Here is a 20,748-nt window from a genome sequence, read left to right as displayed (position 1 = left end):
TTGTGATCTAATTAGCTGTGTGTGTGTGTGTGTGTGTGTGTGTGTGTGTGTGTGTGTGTGTGTAGGAACTCTCCAGATCAATTAACTAATAATATTTCGGAGTGTAATCCTGAAATCAGTAATTTAAAAAAAATATCCTATTTTATAGCCAGTGACATAGACTTTGTTAGTAACACATAAATGCTATGGTGGGGATAGTACCCCTAGATAGATGCCTATGTGTTAATGTAGTGGAATACTAACAGGTGGTCAACTTATTACACCCAGCTGAATTAAACTAGTGTGGTGCTGGGTGTGAGAGGCCCAGCTGAGGGTTGTTGCCAGCAGCATAAAGGCAGAACAGGGGAAGCTGCAGGAACACTGTTTGGGATACTGTTTAGAGAAGCAGTTGGAGCTTCTGGAAGCTGCTAGTTCTCTTGGGCTGTTCTGCTGGAGGGCCTGGTCCTGCTGGCTTTCCTGATGAATTTTGGAGGAGATTTGGTCCTTATCTTGAGCATTGTTTCCTGGCTCCAGAGGGGAAGATGGTGTACTGCTCAGCCTCATAGAGAAGCTTGGCACACTGGCTTTCCTAATGAGAACTTGGCTTTCCTCATCACTTGAGGAGCTCGGGACCTCACTGTTGCTGAGGATGGCTATGGTACCTTTGGGGGAGCGCTGGTGCATACTTTGAGTGCTACTTCCTGGTTCTAGTTCAGATCCCTCAGCCCGCTAGCACAGATCCTCCATCCTGCTGGCATAGACTTCCTAGCTTCCACCACTGACCTTTGGGCCTTTCTGCACACATCAGTGAAGTAAAATCCAGGCTCTCAGCTGGATTCTTTAGTATTTAGTGTGTGGGTAGATTTCCTGCACTTGTCCTATATGATTCTTGGTTGATTCCTTATAAACTAATATTATAAAATGTGTCCTGTATTATATTGTTCCCTTTGAAAGAACCCCAAACCATGATAGTTAATATCAGAACCTGTTAAAATATGTCGGATGTTACAAAGAAGAATTAAAGTTATAGATATAATTAATATCAACAATTAGCCAATATTCAGATAGTAAAATTATTTTCTGCTATCTGATGTGACAAATATAACCATAAGGGTCCAGAAAGGTGGATAAAGTAGGTAGAAGTGTCAGAGTAACATTATGGTTAGTTTTAGAAATGGAAAGGGATAATGATTCTTTTTTTCCATTTATGTATTTGATACAGGGTGTCACTAGGCAGCTCAGACTCATACTTATCCTCCTGTTTTCTGCCTCCCCAGTACCAGGATTACAGGCATGTACCACCATCCCCAGGCTCAATTGCCAGCTCTGTGCACCCCAGGGCTGAGGCTGGCATGGCATACATGACCCGGTATTGAACCCTGGTCCCTGTGCTTGCCAAAGCAGGTGCTTAATCCACTGAGCTATCTCGCTGGCCCTGGGATCATGATTCTTGAAATGAAAGGAATTGTGCAGTTTCTAGATCTGGCAAAGGTAAAAACAAAGAGCTCCTTAAAGAGCCTCCAGAAAGAAGTTTCACTTCTTTCTGACTCCTCAATTTTGCCCCAGCATGACTATTTTACATTTATTGTCTCCAAAAATATGACATAGGCCTGGGGAGATAGCTCAGTGGCATAAGTGCCTGCCTGGCAAGCATAAGGTCATGCATTCACTCTCCAGCACCAAAAACAAAACAGAAATATGAGATAATAAATTTGTGTTGTTTTTAAGTCACTGAATTTGTGGTAATTTCTTTTCTGAGATAGTATCTCTCATTACGTAGCCCAGTTTGGTCTCAGTCTTGTGATCCTTGTGCCTCATCCTCCTGAGTTTTGAGATTACAGATGTGTACCACCACACCTGGCAGTTTGTGGCAATTATGCAGTAGCCATAGAAAGCTACTAAAGAGATTTTGTTAGAATGATTCATAAATACTCAAATACAAGGGTGGGGGAATAGAGAGGTCAAAGATAATCTGAAAGTTATATTCCTTAAACAAAGATATTTTATAGCAAATATTTTGAGCTTTTGTTTATTTTAGTATATGCAGTGCTTTTTTTTCCAAAATGAGTGTTTCCCTTTTTCCTTTGTATTCATATAATTTTCTCCAACCATGTTATTCAAGTTCAAGTCCTACTTTTCTGTTTTATCTCACACACAATTTATCTCCATCAGTGATTACTTAATCCCTACCCAATCAGATTCTATCTGGTATTTTGAAATTGAAAATAAGGTAAGAGGGACAACTTTTGTCTTGATAGAACTAGGTAGGCATGATGTCACAACTTATCAGAAGCTATGGTTTTAGGCTGCATAAAGTGACTTTGGGAGGTTATGAAAGAGTGACCCTGTCTGAGAGAGATAAGATAAATCCTGAGTTGGAATTTGAAACATTCTAGTTGTTGATTCCATTTATTCCCAGGGCCAATAATAGACTTACCCTTTCACAATATGGGTTACACAATAACTTTCTCTTTTGCCTAAACTAGTTCAATTTAGCATTTGTTATGACAACCAAAATAACCTGAAAAATTCAGAAAAACCAGTAGAAAATAAACCCAATAATCAAATTAAAAATTTAGAAACCTGCATATACATACCTACTACAGGTGAAAAAGTTACCTTTACTAGACTAATGTGCTTTTAAAGTATCTTCTGCATATGGAAATTTTACTAGTGAAATACAGATTTTATTTCCCTGTATTTATAGATTTACTCATACAAAATTTGTGTCTCCATTTGCCAACATACTTTTCTTCAGTAAGTTCTCCTTATGTTCTCCTTAAGCTTCTTTGATAAATGCAAAATAGACAAGCATTTAAGAAAGCCTAAGTTGTAAAATACACAAATGGAAGAATCACAGAGGTTAGTGTGGAGAATTTAAAAATATTCAGATCCTCAGTGGCATAAAATGTCCCAGTCACAATCAAAATACTTGCTAGGGCAATAGCTGTGACTCATCCACATGGCTGACACTCACAAAGGATCTACAAACTGCGGAACAGGGTTTCAGGATAAATCCTGAGGAGATTTAACTGATCTCGTCAGATGCAAAAGTTACATTACTTGTTATATAGGTCTTCCTTTGTCTTGGTCTTGACCATCCAGCAGAGAAGTGTGGCAATGGAGTATAGAGGGTAAAGCCATATTAGTATCCTCAGCTGTAAAAGGCTCAAGTCAACAACTTCTTTTTTTCTTTTTCTTTTTTTTCTCTCTTTGTTTGGCGGAACCAAGGATTGAACTCAGGCCCTGGCACTTACCAGGCAAGCGTTTATTCCACTGAGCCATCCCCCCAGCCACCCAGTCTTCTGGAAAACCCACTACTATTATGGACTACTGGACTATATTGGACTATTTTGCTGAATTCAGGCACCTACAATATTTAAATGACAATGGAATACCTTTCTCTGACAAAACTAAACAAAAAAGGGGGATACAAATGAATGGCCATTTTGTATCTGTATATTCAAAAGAGTTAAGATACACACACAGCTGCATTCTCTTGGATCACTGAATAGAGAGATTTGTCCTAATAGTGTTTGTGAACAGGATATCATGTCTGCATCTTGTACAATGAATGACCACTAAGACAACAAACAATATGCAATGTATTGTTTAGTGAAACTGTGCTAGTAATCAGTTTTGAGGCTGTCTCATTGCTATTTGCTTCTCAATAAAATTATTAAAAAATAAATTTTTCCTTTAAAAAAATACCTTCTAGGAAAGCCTACTTGTTGTGTCTCTCTGTGAATTCTTAAGCCAAATGATTTTAATTCTATCATACCTAAAGTAAAACTAAGGATAAATCAATTTGGAATAAATCACTTCAAGCCCATATCAGTTCACTTTGGATTCAGTGAAGTGTGTGTTTATTTTAATAGCTGATAGGAAGGCATGTGACATATCATGCCACAGCTGACCGGAGTGTCAGCAGAAAAGCATGGAATTTAAAACCAAATAGTCATACAGCATGGAATAATGTTAGACTCCCTAAAATACTAAATGTCACAAAACATTCAACTATTAGGTTAAAGTCCATATACATAATAATGCCTTATATCCTGTTTCTAAGAGGGCCTTTCAGAGTTCTAAGAGTCAAATTCTAAGAAAGCTTCTTAGAAACCGCTCAAAGATGACCTCATTTAATAGTCAGCAATCAGAGTCTGGGCTGGGTAGTGACCTGTGTCAGCACTGTGGATGAGAAATGTCCTTCTACACACACACACACACACACACACACACACACACACGGGTTGAACACTTATCTCCATGAGAAATGGCAGAGGAAAAATATGTGTGTTGAGGTAGGCACAATTTGAGATGAAAAGGCGAAAAGTTGGTGGGGACTCAGTGGCTTGAGGGAGAAGCGTGGCGGCCCAAAGGCTGACTGGCTGTTTGCCAAACTAAATTTGCTGTAGGTTAGGTGTGGGAGTTTACAGAGGGGCTTCCTGGACTTTCCTGTCATTGTTATAAATAGGCATCAAGAGGGCAAGCGTTCCAGCCAGATGCACAGGCAGTTGGTCTTCCCTGCAGAGGCAGTAGAGGCGGCCAACTCCACTCTTCCTTTTCCCACTCAGCCTGGCCCCGCCCCTCCTTTACCACTCTTCCTAGCCCCTCCCTCTCTTTCCTAACCCCGCCCCAGTCCAACCTCTGGCTTTCTACCTCCCTTCCAGGCGGCTCCAGGCTTCTGGATCCCGCTAAGCTCAGCGGTTGTGGGAGCGCGCAGGCGCCCTGTGTGGCTCGCAGAGCGCGGAGTAGCGGAGAAGGACCGGTGGTAAGTGCGTTGGAAGTGCAGCCCTGGGGGAACGACTGGGGGAACGTGTTCTGAGCTGAAGCTCCGGGAAGAATCGGAGTGTGAGTGCCTTCCGTCTGGTGAGGAGAAACTGACTAGACATGCGGTTGCCTTGGTGGGGGCCCTGTCTGAGGATGTCCTGTCAGGGCAGCGTGCGGAGAAGAGTGCCTGGTGGCGGGAGTAGGCAAGGGTGTGTATGCGAAAAAGAAGGAAAGAGTTCCAAGGGCTAGAAGTCTGCACACAGGCTTGGCAGGGCTGGGAGACTAGCCAAGGGAGCTGGAAGGTGTCCCAGCTTAAGTTCAGTCCCCGTGCTTCCTGCCCCTGAGCGAGGTCCCCGGCTCATTCCTTTGCCCTGCTCTGCCTTCATAGTGCAGAGTTGCCGGAAAGTTCCCTGAGGCTGGGGAGAGGTTTTAGTGGAGGTGGGCTGTTGGCCTGGGTTATTGCCAAGGAGGGTGTGGCCTTTGTGTGACTTTCTTTTACCCCGCCCCCGGGAATGTGTCCCTCTTCTGGTCCATTGTGCTTGAGAACATTTTAACAAAGGCTGTAACTGTTTTGGAGGCTGTGTCGGGTGGCATCGGGGGCGGATGTGTGGGTGTGGGTGTGGGGTGCTTGCGAAGTCAGGATGCGGCCCTTCGGGACTGGATCTGGCGGGAGTGGGCTGGAGGGAGTGTGGGGGAGTGAAAGGAAGGGAACAACCTTCCTGCTTCAGCTTTTTCCTTCTTCCTGGTCTGCTGCTTTTGATCAGTGGTGAAACGGCCCAGAGAGGGTGTGTGTGTGTGTGTGTGTGTGTGTGTGTGTGTGTGTGTGTATGTGTGCGTGCCCCCGCGCGCGCGCCTGCGCGCGGTCTAGCTATGACTGTTGGTTTTGTGATTGTACCCATACTGTTTCAACTAGTTCCTTAGAAAATAGAAAATAAAATAAAATTTGAAGAGAAATAGTTGAATAAATGCATGAAGAGGTGAAGAGACACAACTTAGAGTTAAATTATTCCCTCTTGAGAGTCAGGTACAGCCAGACTGAAGGATGTGAGGGTGCACAATTTAGGGTTACTGAAAAGTTAGTTAGAGGACTATTTCAATCAAGAGTGTATTACTGAGGGCATGCAGCCAAGATCTTGGGCACTCACTTTAGAAGCTTTGAAAATGACATTAGGGAGACAAAACACTAGAGCAAATAATTATATTAAATAAGGGTTCATAGGCTTTCATTTGCAATTTAAAATCTTTTGTAAAACGTGATATGTGTTACTAAGCATAGATGTTGATATTTTTGCTCATTATTTTAACTTAATACCAAAAAAAAGCAAATTGAACTTCCTCCTCCTCCACCCCTTTCCCTTAATTGTGAATCCTGTTTTATAAACATTTACTTTCAGATCTGAAGTATATTTAAACATATCATTGTTCCACTTCAGATATGAAGGAAATAGAATTTCTTTTTGTTTTATTGTTATTTTACTATTTTTTTCCTTCCTGTTATTTTAAGCCTTTAGGTGGTAACATTACCTCTTCTAGTGCCTAATAAACTCCTATCCATCATTCAGGATTCAGTTTTCTTCAAATCTTGGAAAAACTTGGCCACTCCAAATTAATCATCTCCGTTCCTATTAAATTGATACCATTGACTTTATCTCTTTTTTGCTACTAGAGCCTCTCAGTCTGCTGTGTCACACCAACAACCAAGGTTTCCTTGCATGTGATTAGAGTTGAATAAATGCTGATAGAAAGATAGTTCATTTTGCATAAAGTTCATAGGATAATAGAAGAAATTCAGGCCCCTGAAGTTGTATTTATTTTTTGAGCAACATTATTCCGATATGGAGGAGTAAGTACAGAACTATATCCTATGTATTTGTCATAGTTTATCCTTACAAAAGAGATGCTAAACCTTGCAGATAAAGGGAAAATAAGAGTCATAAAATGACCAAGTTTTAAAAAGTATCACTTATGATAGAAATTCTAGTAAAAAACAAATCAACATGAAACAGAAAATTCACCATCTGTAGGAAGACATAAATAGGTTACTGGTGGAATTTACCAACTACTGCAAATAAATACACTTTACCAGGTGCTATTCTTTGAAGGCTAATATAACTAAACAGAGCTATAATTTAATTAGTTGTATTACAGTCCTAAATTTCAAGGAAGTTTGAGCCTTTGGCTAATGGGTTTCTTAGCATTATAGGATTTCCTGATATGATAGGCTTTGTCTGATCATTTCTGAGACTTTATCTTTGACTTCTCTTTTAGCTTCACTAGTATAACTGATCTTCCAGTGACCTTGGCTTGTAAGAGGAATTAACTTCCAATAGCTCCTCATCAGGTTCACTGAGTCTTCTCATCCACACCCCCAGTTTTCATTTCCTGAATAGACGTCCACTAGAAAGAATCTCATGAGCAAATGATTACTCATTTTGTAAAAGAATGGAATTGATTCTTTAGTATAAAAATGAGTTGGAACTACTATTTAGTCCAGGTTTCTGTAATTGCAGAGAACCTATCATAGTTATTAGTAATCTCTCTTTTTCTTCCCTCACATAATTTTTCCCTTGTCTGCCTAAATGGAGAGGTGATTTTTGTCCATGTCACATTTTTAAATAATGTTAACCATTGTCCGTCCCAAACAGTTCAAGTTAGTACTCAATTTTCACAAATAAAATTTTATGCACATGTAAGATGACTAGAATCCTGAAGTTTTTTAAAGTTCTATATCTCCTGTTGTCTACAAACCCACTTTCTGAAAAAAATTCCAAACTGATCCATAGTAATTCTATCTTTACTCTTAGAACTTTCCTCACCTTAGACTTCTTCCTCAATTTTTTGTTTTTTCCTCTAATTCTGAATTTAAGGACAGAGTGTACTTAAAGCTAGTAGTGTCATATCCTGTAAAGAGTGGAGAGAAAACACTTGGATTTGATGACCAGGTGGTTTTCTTTCTGGTTTTGGTGCAGGGTTGATTTAATTATGCTTCTTGTTTGGTGGATTATATCAATATTATGACCAGAAAAAAAGTATTGAGGTAATGGTTCTTTGGTGTATATGTTAGGCTGTCTTAGGGAACTGGTTAGTTATGTTAGGCTCTCTTAGGGAACTGGTTAAACTAACATACTTATATTTAGTCCCCATATCCCAAGAGAATCCCACCAAATCAGGATTTCAGGTTGTATAATCTGGGCATGACAATGTTCCAGATTTTTAACATAAAAAGTTGCTTCAGAAACAATTCTTTAGTGGTGGTGGTCAGGATATGGAGGTAGTGAAAACAACTGTTTCATCGATAAATTGTTGCCCAAAGGGCAAGGGAAGAGAAGACTAAAGTTTGAAGATTTTAAGAAATCAAGAAAATGGGAGTGTCTGAGAAGTGAAAATCTTAGTAGAAAATGGGAGTTATAAAAGGTATAATTATTGCTTGGCAGACATAATTGATGGAATAGAGAACTGAAGAAGAAAAGCAGGGCAGAGTAGAACTATAGTCCCCCAAAGAAAAGAAAAGAATAAGGGAAAAATATCTAAAGGTAGAGGTAAGGAAAGCTGAAGCAAATCTCTTGAGCTGAGGTTTGTTTGCACACTACTGTTCTTTAGGGGGAATTTAAGTAGTCTCTGAATTCTAATTAGAATGAATTTTTTCAACTCTAATGATGCTAGCAGAAAGTGAATCATTTCAGCTATTCTACTTCACTGAAATAGCTGTATAACTGAGTTTTTCTAGATTCTTTCCTGTTTAGAAAGTTTCGTATGTAAAAGTTAAGTGTAGACATGCTGTGTTTTACTGTTATTTCACAGCCCTTGATGCCTAGCTGCTATATTGTAAGTATTTATATGTCTTTATTCATTTAGTTAACTAGTATTTGTATGCCTGTCAGTTGCCTAGGAATATTATAAGCATTGAGAATATAATGCTGCATAGAGCAATTGTACTTTGAAATTTCTTTCTTTCTTTCTTTCTTTCTTTCTTTCTTTCTTTCTTTCTTTTTTTTTTTTTTTTTTTTTTGGAACCGGGGATTGAACTCAGACCCTTGTTCTTGCCAGTGAAGCGCTTATTCTACTGAGCCATCTCTCCGGTCCCTTACTTTTTTTTGTGTGTGTGTGCTTCAAAATTTCTGCTATCCAGTAGCTTATCTCTTATTTGATGGTGGCAGGAAAAAGGAAATATAAGATGCATACAATCATTTATATACATTCCTGTCCCACATATGTGATGTGTGCCACATCACATTAATGATGTTTTGTGCTATGACAGGCCAAACACATGACAGTGCTCCCATTAGATTTCAATGGAGCTGAAAAGTTCCTATTATATAGAGATATAGTATACATCATAGCATCACGGCACATGTATTATTCAAATGTTTGTAGTGACGCTTGCGTAAACATGCCTATTTCATTGCCAGTTGTGTGAAAGTGTAACACATACAATAATACACATTACCTGGCACTTACTAATAATATGTGAAAATGTTACAGGTTTATTTTATTTATCATAATGTACTTTTAATCATTTTTTAGATTATACCACTTCAACTTAGAAAAAAATAACTGTAAAACTGTATGCTGGGTTACTTGGTCAGCAAACTTATACACCTTGTGCTTCCTGTATTCTTGACTGTATCAATTGGCAATGTTGAGTGACTGACCTATATTATGTAAGCTTCTGTAAGTACACTATGTTATGCATGCCTACTGACAAAATTGACTAAAGATACATTTCTCAAAATATAACCCACTGTTAAGTGATGCCTAACTACACACACACACACACACACACACTCATACAGAGTCATATGTATTGTACAAATATAGTAGATTATATAGTATTGTATATTTCTGGAGAAGTACAAAGCAGAGAATTGGTCTAGGGGAGCCCCTATAAGTATGAATATGTAATTGAATGGAGCATGTTTCACAGTGGGGTACAGGGAAGACCTCACTGTCAATACAGACCTATAGGACATGAGATCATTTATTTAGAAGAAGAGTTTCTAGTCAGATAGAACAGCAAGCACAAAGTTAATGAGGTAGGACATTTTTGATACTATTTGCTTAGAGTAACAAAACAGTCCTTGTGGCCAGAGTAGCATGGGGTGAATAATAAAGCATGAGGTCAGGTAAGCAAGAAGGAGTATGGGAAGGTGAGAAAACCCATAGAGCTGTTGTACTTATTTTGGAAAGACACTGAAGGAAGAAATTATAGCCATTAGCAGCTTTAGAGAGAGGGGGTAGTCTTAGCTGGTTTCCAGTTGACACAAATCTAACTAGGTGCTGCATGGACAGTAGATTGCAAGTACAGGAGAGAGACCAGTTAGAAGAGAGTTAATGGAGGACTGCATGGAGGTAGTGTAATGCTGGTGGTGAGGATTAGTGATCAGATTTCCTAATGATTTGGAAGTGGAGTGTAGCAGAAGGCAGTTCAGGATGATGTCATTGATTTTCAGTTAAGCAACTGAAGGAATGAAGTAGTTATTTAACAAAGTGTCACTTTTTTTCTTTACCAATTTGCATGCTTCTATATGGTGATCTAAACAACTAGTTGAAGACAACATCATGTAATGTAACAACCATTGTAGAATTCCTGTTATTTTGTTATTTTGAGTTTCTAAACAACATACAATTGGGTTTTGTTTTTGAATCAATTAAAAATAACAGGAATTCTATAATGGTTGTTACATTGCATAATGTCTTCAACTAGTTGTTTAGATCATCATATAGAAGCATGCAAATTGGTTAAAAAAAGCTACACCTTTTAGAATCAGAATTCTCTACCATTCCAATTTTTTAAATATTTTCTATTCTCTTTAGAAAAATAAAATAAAATACTCTTTGGCCAAAATGTAAAAATAAAAAATAATTAAGTACAGGTTTTGTTGAGTTTAAGATGGTTATTTCATATCCAGATAGCATTAAAAGGAAATAATCAAATATTTGTAAGGGAAGGGAAGAAGTAATTTCTTCGAAAAACTAATAAAGTTTATTTTATGGCAGCTTTAGACTAACAGGAAGATTACAGAGAGAGTAGAATTCTGATACACCACCCCCCTTCTCACACACAAACAACTTCAAGCCCTGTCAGAACACTGTGTCACAGGGTACAAGTGTTAATCTCTGTATACCTACACTGAGGCATCATTATCAGTTCATTGTTTACATCAGGGTTTACTCTTAGTGTGAACAATGTGGGTTTGGAAAATGTATCATAATTTATATCCATTATTATAGTACCATGCAAAATAGTTTCACTGTCTTAAAAATTCTCTGTTCTCTATCTGTTCATCTCTTCCTCCCCCCATCCCCTAGAAATCATTGATCCTTCCACTTTCTGTACTTTGCCTTGTTTAAGATGCCATGTAGGTCTGTGTAATTCTTTACGTATTTTTTCTTTCTTTTTTTTATTTTATGAATTTAGGGCAGGGTCTACAGGGTGTACAGGGTAGATCAGACTTGTAGTGATTCTCCTGTTTTCAGCCTCCTAAGTGCTGGGATTACAGGCGTGCACGACCACACCCAGTCTCAATAGCTGTTTCAGCATGCCCTGTTGGTGGTGCTGGCACAGCCTGCCGAGGGTTAAACCCTGGTTGCTGCATTCTGCTTTAAGCAGGCTGCTGAGCCATCTGGTTGACCCTCCTTATGTATTTTGTTGGATTGAATTTCTGATTTTTTTTTTGGTCTGGGTTTGGTTTTAGGGTAGTGCTGGCCTCATAGATTTTAGTGATTTTGTGTGATAAATGGATTCATTCAACTTATAAATTTCCTTTTACATACTACTTTTGATGCATTCCATAAATTTTGATAATTTTTTCATTTAATTTAAAGTATTTAAAAATTACTCTTGAGATTTTATTTTTAGACCAGGGAGATGGCTCAGTAGAATAAGCGCTTCCTTGGCAAGCACGAGGGTCTGAGTTCAATCCCCAGTTCCGCCACAAATAAAAAGAAAAGACATTTCATCTTTGACCTACATATTACTTAAAGTATCTTGCTTAATCTCCACATACTTGAAAGAATTCTGGCTGCCTTCTGATAATTGATTCTATTTCAATCCATCATGATCTGGAAGCAGAAAGTGCCTGACTTGTATTCATTAAATTTGTTAAGATGATGTGTCTTATGTCCCAGAATGTGATCTATCTTGGTAAATATTCCTTGTGTGCTTCAGGGGAATATATAATCTGCCATTGCATAAATCATCTTAAATATCAATAATACCCAATTGGTCTTGAAGATGCTTTTGAGCTTAGTTGTGCCTTCACTGAATTGCTTTCTGCTGGGTCTCCCCCATTTCTGCTAGAGAAATGAAAACATTCCCAGTTGGCGTAATGGATTTACCTGTTTGTCCTTGCACTTATATCACTTTTATGCATCATCTATTTTGGCACTGCTATTAGATGCATACATATTAAAGATTATTATATCCTTTACCATGATGTACTACCCTTTTTATCTGAGGTAATTTTCATTTTTCTGAAGGCTGTAAATGAAATGAATATAGCTAATTTTGCTTTTTATTAGTATCATCATGGTTTATCTTTCCCAAATCTTTAATTTTACTATTAAGTGTTTTTATAGTTAAAATGGGTTTCTTGGCCAGGGAGATGGCTCAGTAGAATAAGCACTTGGCTGGCAAGTGCAAGGTCCTGAGTTCAATCCCCAGTACCACGGAAAAAAATAAAATGAGTTTCTAGACAACATACAATTAGGTTTTGTTTTTGAATCAATTCTGACAATCTTTTAATTGTTGCATAGTTGGTTGACATTTAAAGCAAACATTTACTTATTTGAATATATATTGTACCTGTTATTGTTTTCTATGTGTTAGTTTATTCTTTTTTCCCGGCTTTGGCTTGCACACTTTCTCTGTCTTTTGTGGCTTTATTTGAGCATTTTCTATGCACAGTAGTTTGGATCTTTCCCAAGATGCCCACGTGGTAAAGGATTGGTCCCTAGTATGGAGCTGTTGGAAGATGGTGGACCTTTAAGAGATGTGGTTTAGTGCAGCTGAGATCATTAGGAATGTGCCCTTGAAGAGGATAATAGGACTTTGTCCCTTTCATTTACCTCTTTTCATTTCCAAGTCACGAGATGTGGAGCTTTGCTCTACTACGTGCTTCCACCATGATGTGCTGCCTTGCCAGAGGCCAAGAGCAATGGGACCAGCTGATCATAGATTAAAATCTCCAAAACTGTAAGCCAAAAGAAATGTTTCCTTTTTACTATGATAATATCAAGTATTTGCTATAGTGATGAAAACAAAACATAACATAACTGCATTTTCTATCCATTTTTGGTATATCAATTATGTTTTTAAAAATTAAAGTAGTTGGTTTGCAATACACATTTAAAATTTTTTTTTAAGATTCATTTATTTATTTGGTACAGGGTCTTTCTGTGTAGCTTGGACTTGTAGTGATCCTCTTGTCTCAGTCTTCCCAGTGCTGGGATTACAGGCATGAGCCAGCAGGCCCAGTTTCAGTGGCTTGCATGGGGGCATGGCATACGGTATCGGGCATTGAACCTGGGTTCTCGTGCTTGTCAGGCAGGTGCTTAGACCACTGAGCTATCTCTCTAGCCTCTGCAATGCACATTTGTGGCAATGTAAAGTCCATTTTCATGTGACAGAGTACCACCTATAGTTTGTGCAAGGACCTTGTAATTTATTCCTAATTTCTGTCTTTTATTTTATACTACTGTTATAATTCATACACACATAGACATATATATTTATTCAGTATGACATGGCATCACGGATACATCTACTAGTGGGATGGGATTCTTGATACACGTTACTGTGCAAATCAATCACCAAAATATCTTGCTAAAATGCAGAGTCAGAATCAGGATGTTCAGAGAGGCCCCTGAGATTCAGCCTTTTAGCAGGTTTCCAGGAGATACTAATAATGGTCTTCCACAGCCAGTGTTTGGAGTTATAATAAAGCATTACTTCACTGTACTTTCAAATGTTTAACTGTGAATCTGTGTACAGAGTTTTTACGTGGAGATGGAAAGAATTGGGAGACAGATCCTTAGTTACTCGTCAAGTATTTTGTTGCCAGGATTGGGAGCTAGAAGGAGATGACTTACTTCCGATTAAAGTACGTATTTTCATCAGTGTAGTAATAGGGCTGTTTTGTTTGTTTGTTTGTTTGTTTGTTTCCGGAACCAGGGATTGAACTCAGGTGCTTGCGCTTGCCAGGGAAGTGCTTATTCTACTGAGCCATCTCCCCAGCCCCTGGGGTGTTTGAATGATGTAATAGTTCTGGAAATTTGCTCATGATGTATTTTTATAAATGACATTTTGCTATCTTTATATAGTAAGGTTATTTGAAAGTAAGGAAAAGTTGAAAAGAAAACACTAGTACAATTGTGTGCAGCTGTGTGGTTGTTGACTTGCATATGCGTTAGAATCGCAGTCATAGGCAATATATAAAGCTTTATTTTAGGGCATTTATAGCAGATATTAGCTCCTTGTCCTTTTTAAAAAAAAAATTTTCCTATTCAGGGTTTTGTTTCATTTTTGTTTCTTTTTCTTTTTCAACGTATTTTAGTACAGGGTCTACAGGGTTTCACTACGTAGATCGGACTCGTAGTGATTCTCCTGTTTTCAGCCTCCCAAGCACTGGGATTACAGGCACGTGCCACCACGTCCAGTCTCAATCACTGTCTCAGTACACCTGGTGGGCAGGGACGGGGTCTGGCACTGACGGCACAGCATGCAAGGGATTGAACTCGGTTCCTGCGCCTGTTTTAAGTAGTCGCTTTAGTCCGCAGAGCTCATTGGCCAGCCTTCCTATTCAGGGTTTTGAAGACAGTCTTGTTTTATTTCAACATCTCTCTCACAATTTCATAGGAAAGTGACTTCTTAGTCCTGAAAACCTTGAAGACATTAGAAGTAACACTGGCATTGCAGGTAGACTTGAAGCATCTCCTATGAAAGTGAGTTTACATATGTTAAACTTTAATTCAGCATTTACTGAATACCTTTGGTATATAATTAGTGTGTTCGCTACTTTATGTTTTACAAGTTAGAATATATATAAATACAGTGTTATTGGGCATAATGAAATGAGAATCAAAGAAGTTCAGGTTGAGGTGAGCACAGCTCCTAAAAATGCTCCTAGATGCTTTGCTTTTTCATTATTTGTGTGATAATAATTGTTATAGTTAATTTTAAGCTTCTTCAAATATGGGTGATGAATTTTTGATAACATTTATCTTCTTAAAAGGCTTGACAATTAACTGGGTCAGAATTAAAGTAACAATTTGAACCCTTAGAAAAACTTTCTGTGTCTCAGAATTTAGAACCTAGGATATCTTTAGAAATATGTGTAAATCCTTAAATTAGGGTAAGTTTGCTCTCTTCTGTGTCTCCTTTCAAGACAACATCTTTGAAGATTGGTATATTTCAGAGTCCCAGTTAACCAAATGCCTCATTTTTCAGTGACATAGCCTTTTTATGTAAAGCGCTTTGTTTTGTGAGTCTCCTCCAATTTATCTCTAGTGTGCCTGTTCTTTGTGGTTTGGTTTCTAATATAATGCATTCTGACTTTGTTAAAAAAAAAACTATGTGAGTAATTTGCCACAGTAATCCACTCATATTTGCTTTAGGGGGAAAGCAGGAAAAGTCAGAAATGTAAGTCTGGTTTTAATATTTGCTATCACTGCAAAAAGCTAATGGACTATATTTCAAATTTCTTTTCCAGTATTAATATTATTTATGGGACCAGAATAATTATTTTGGCAAGGACATATTTATTTTAATATCTAATTTTGTACTGTATTTCAATCATTTTTCCCTTGCTTTTTCATGAAAATCTTGTCAGAGAAGTAAAAAAGAATTGTCTTACTTTAGATTCACAAGTCTGAAAATACAAGTGTTTTTGGTATATTATATAAAAACGATACTATAAAATGACTAGTCTTTAAAATTTAAACTATTTTAAAATTCAAGTGATAATCATATTTATCAGTAGCGTCTTTTTGTGTCTCATTATCTAAATTATGAATGTTCACTCAGTTTTATAGAATTGACCTTTGCAAAATTTTGAGTACTCCATTTCAATTGTTGTTTTGGTGCAGATTACATTTATCCTAGCACTGCATAGTTGTATCTTTAGTTGACCTTCCTCTGGCAAATTTATTGCCCATTCTTAATGTAAATCTCCCTATTCCCAGATAGTGAAAACCTCTGTCTTTTAGGCACTACCATTCCCAATGGTCTTGGAGAGCTCCATCTACCGCAACAGACCAAATCGTTTACTTTGTCGAAGGTTGCATATACCTAAACCTGCTGAACTGTGTGTGCCTAATATTTCTTAGATACTTTTTTCTATTTGAGTTCATCATTTGAATTTTGTGGTTTTTTTGTCTTTGTGATACAGTTTCACTATGCAGTTCAAGCTGGCCTTGAACTCACTTTGTAGCCCAGTCTGACCTTGAACTTGTAGCAATTGTCTTGCCTCAGCTTTTCAAGTGCTGGGAGAGCATACTCACACCACCCAACCAGCTTGAATTTCAATTCTTAAACTTTTTCATTTGGGGTGGGTTCTATGCCAAAATCTCAGCTTCATAAAAGAGAGGTCAGAACACATATATTGTCTTGGCCTGCTTGATTTATGATTGGTATTTTCCTGGTACCAGGATTCAGGATGCGAGAATCTTTGCCTAGTGCTAGAATCGGTGCACCCTACACTTATTTACATTTCTTCCACCTGACCAGAGGAATGTGATCTTCATTCTTGCAACCCCTAAATTGATAAGCAACTCTCATATCTTCCTTAGTAATAATTTCAACAATAGTAAAGACAATAAGCCTTATGCAATGTCTAAGATATTTTATTTTTAATTTTTTTATTCATTTTAATGAGAAAAAAGATAAAGTAGCAGTGAATCAGTTTCAAAACAGGTTAGTAGGACAGTTACAATAATACATTGCATATTGTTGTCTTCATAGTAATTCAGAGGAGATGTAGAAATGATATCTTGTCTAAACACTATTAGTACAAATGTCTGAGATATTTTATTTTCATTATTTTTCTTACCTTGTATATACATCATTTATACCCACTTATGGGGTGTACACTCCAGTTCAAAAAGTTGAAGCACCCAAGTTTACTCTGCTTGTATATGGCAGAACTGTAATTCCAGTCCAGCTTTCTCTCACACTTAGAGGTTTGAGTTTCTCTCAGAAAGTCTTAGAGCTTGGAGCAGGTTTTTTGGCTGTGCTTTTCCATTGTGTTTCACAATGGGAATACAGGGTAGAACTATGTGTTTAGCACAAAAATGCACATTTAACACTTGTGCATTCATTTAAACATCCAATTTTATGGTTTACTGTGGGTTAGTGCATATTATCTATTAAACAAGCAAATGTGGATATATCAATTAATTATATGGATGATCTCCATGTGCTCAACAGAGTGGTAGATGTATGGCAGTTGTTCAAAATACATGTTGGATTGACAAGATTACTTGAATATGGTTGAATTTATGATAGTATCCACTGCACCCTTGTATTAAAGTAGATGATAATTACTGAGTATGAGTATTTCAGTGATAGATTTCATCTCTGGTGAAGAAAATGTGGTTTTTATGAATTTTTTTTTCTTTTTGGATCCTTCAAAGTATACTTGATATTATATTATGAACTCTGTTTCTAAATGAAGGCTTTTGTTTAACCTGCTTCATTTCACTTGACTCCTCACTTAATACTCAGAACTCTTGTTTTGATTGTTGACCTTTGTCTGAATAATGCTGTCAGTTCATGACTTCAGATTCTTCTTTTTTTTTATAAGTTGTTTTTTAAATTTAATTTAATTTAATTTAATATTTTTGGTGCAACTGGGGATTGAACTCAGGCCCTTGAACTTGCCAGGCAAACGCTTATTCTACTGAGCCATCTTCTTGGCCCCATGACTTCAGATTCATTGAACACACAGCAAATTCCCTCACCTGTATTCTGTGAGAAATTTTTTCTTGAAGGTTCAGAATTATATACATGACCGCCTACCTTAAGGTGCCTAAAATAGAACTTCTCCTCTTTACTATGCCATCTCTACATCTGCTTTCCTTTCCCTTTGCTTCCTATATTGTTCAATGGGAAGAATGCTTTGTAGTCAGACCTCTGGGTAAGAAGCAACCTATGTATGAGTAGGTCTCTAGCCACATGGGATTTCCTTAGCCAATCCTTTGGAAAATTCGTAGTCCTGGTCCTAGAGGTAAGGCCCCTAAATTGATAGGCTAAATGTAGTCTTCATCACCCTCTCCAAACAAGTTTCTGCCTTTCTTTTCTTTCCATTTAACCTCTACTTGTCCTTGCTGGTATAAGAAAGGATAAGTGAGGAAGCCCTCTCTCTCATTGCTTCCTTTTGTCAAGTGTAATAAATGAGAGAAGGGCTGGGGAGATGGCTCAGTAGAATAAATGCTTCCCTGGCAAGTGCAAGGGCCTAAGTTCAATCCCCAGTTCCACCAGAGAGAGAGAGAGAGAGAGAGAGAGAGAGAGAGAGAGAGAGAGAGAAAGAGAATGAACACACTCAGATTTTCCCTTGACCTCATTCAGAGTATAAATTGCACATTTTTGGATTAAAATAATTTTTTTCCTGATTTTAACACTTAATTAACTATAGTAATCATGGCTTAGTGAATTACTTTGAGAACTTATACTGCACCTTGATTTGCCATATCCCAGTGTTCCTATCTGTTTATCATCTGTCATCTCTCTATCATGTATCTGTTTTCTATATATTTTTTGAATACTAGGAACTGAACCCAAAACCCTTGCACTGAGCTATTCCCCCTGTCATTTTTAACTTCTAAAAGACTGGGTGTTGCTGGGTTGCTAGGTTGCTCAGGTGAGGCTTGAACTTGCAATCCTTTTGCCTCAGCCTCACAGAGTCTTGGTATATAGCTCTTATTTCAGGAAGTAAGTCATAATCATTGAGGCTTCATATCTACAAAACTCTCTCAAGGTTTGTTGTATTTTCTCCTATTGTTCATTTCTTTCCTAGTTAGATAAGAGGCCACAAATTGTTTCTACTTCTTCCAGTCCTCAACAGAGAGAATGTCCACTGTCATTGTTCAGCTAAGTCTCACCTATTTCATTTATAATTTATGGTGCTGTGCTCTCCTTACAGGACTTCAGCTGATGGTTACATTACTGTATTACTACCTTATATTACTACAGTGGTGTGTAGTTTTGCTTTTCTTTTTTCATTTGCTTCTGTTAGTCTAAAACAGTGTGTAAATTGTTTCCAAACAACTTTCAGTAATGCTCTCTGTATAATGTTTGCAAGAAATCTCAAACATTCCCTCTTTATATTTAGTCATATTGAACAGAATTTTGTAAGAGGTATTTCCTTCTTATTCAAAAAATATGTGGGATAACTATTCATGTAGTATTGTTGAAAGCTATAAATTTTATAAGACTGCCAGAAGTTAATGCACTTCTTGCCTTTTGGGTATGGATGAATATTAGTTTCCATATGATCATCCATTATTTGTCTCTCTGTATCTGTATTTAAAGAAATGTGATTCAAATTCATTTTGTTGCATGCATGCTAGCCAGCCAGAATTAAGGCTCAGAGAGCTCTGGTTTGGGCTTGTTATATAGCCTTAGGGTCTAGCAGTGTCTTGAGTAGATGTTTTAGATTCTAGCACACCACTGGTTGCTTTAGAGCCATGATGTTTTATTTGACTCACTCTATTTGACCAGAAACAACAGTATTAATTTCAGGGAGTAGTAGCAGACCTTAGAGTATTGTACTGTGGGACCAAGAGCAAATAGTGAGAGAAGTCAGTTAGCTGGCACAAGTGCTTTCTTCACTGTGTATAGCATGTATGTTCCACATATAGAACCCCTGCTTCATGGATGCCTTTATTTGGAGCGTCTAATTGTGATATTTTACAAGAAGTGATAGGATATTCTATTTAAAACTGCACAATACACCTACACATTCATTTAAATACCTCAGGGCCCTACTGAAACATTCATTGTTTCCCTTTTTTTTTTAAGGGGAAGGGTCTACAGGGTGTTCAGGCTCTCACTACTAGATCGGACTTGTAGTGATCCATCTGTTTACAGCCTCCCAAGAGCTGGGATTACAGGTGGGCACCATCAATCACTGTCTCAATGCACCCTGGGAGCAGGATCCACACAGCAGGCCTGGGGATTGAACCCCTGACCCCTGTACCACAGTGTTTCCTTTTGGTGCTTTAACAAAATCTGAAATCAGTATTATTCTACTATTATTTCATAGAGAAACAAAATTCAGTGTGTTATAAAACAACTTTGCTTAGTAGCATCCTGACAAGTTTACAGGGTTCATACAAGCCACAGTGCTTGACTCTTTCCTGCCCCAAATCACAGAAAATGCCTGTGATTATTGCTGGAACAAGGAAAACAGGAAGCGAGGAAGGAGCTGGTGTGAGGCCATGTCTCATCGTTATCAAATGGAAAGTTCTATAATGCCATTTCTCACTCATTTAGGCTTCACTTTGGTGTAGGACATTTTACCTTATATTCTAGAAATACAGTCACATGTCTTTGTGTAAATCTTGAAAACATGTTCGATTTAGTTCATCAAAGATTATTCAATAAGAGTATGTCAGAGTGTGTGGGAGAGCCAGACACACGTGTGTAAATATCGTATAGTTTCCCTAGTATAAGGACTCAAAAGAAGAAATACAAATAGAAAGATATAATACAAGTAAAAGGAAAGCACGATCTCAAGGACTAACTAACTAAGAGAGGGAAAGGAGAAGAGCTAGGAAACATGACAATGTCAAGCCATACAGTTATATGTAGAAGATGAGCCAGGCAATGATCTTGAGAATCTTCAGAAGGTTTTTTAATCTAGCAGTTAATTGGAAAGATTCTCACCCTGACTAACTATATATATTGATACCTGTGAACTAAGCTACTGCACTGCAGATGGTAATTTGTAATAGTAGTTTCATGTTTGGAGTGCCTGTCCTTCTGGTCTTCTGAATATGGGC

At 37.7% G+C, this 20,748-nt stretch overlaps 1 protein-coding gene across 3 annotated transcripts in view; it reads left to right on the top strand.

Moving 5' to 3' along the window:
* The first annotated feature begins 4,719 nt into the window (after positions 1-4,719).
* The window catches only part of Prrg1 (proline rich and Gla domain 1), a 117,459-nt gene continuing 101,430 nt past the window's right edge, over positions 4,720-20,748 (top strand). Inside the window, exon 1 of one of the 3 annotated variants that reach the window (XM_023706153.1) lies at positions 4,720-4,750. The gene's annotated coding sequence lies outside the window, so the exon portion shown is untranslated. The other 2 variants (XM_023706154.1, XM_023706155.1) reach the window with 2 other exon arrangements.

This window comes from Octodon degus, unplaced genomic scaffold (genome assembly GCF_000260255.1).
Source record: "Octodon degus isolate 3935 unplaced genomic scaffold, OctDeg1.0 scaffold00243, whole genome shotgun sequence".
NCBI lineage: Eukaryota > Metazoa > Chordata > Mammalia > Rodentia > Octodontidae > Octodon > Octodon degus.
Note: the sequence above shows the minus strand (reverse complement) of the source record. Positions and strands in the feature narration are given on the sequence as shown.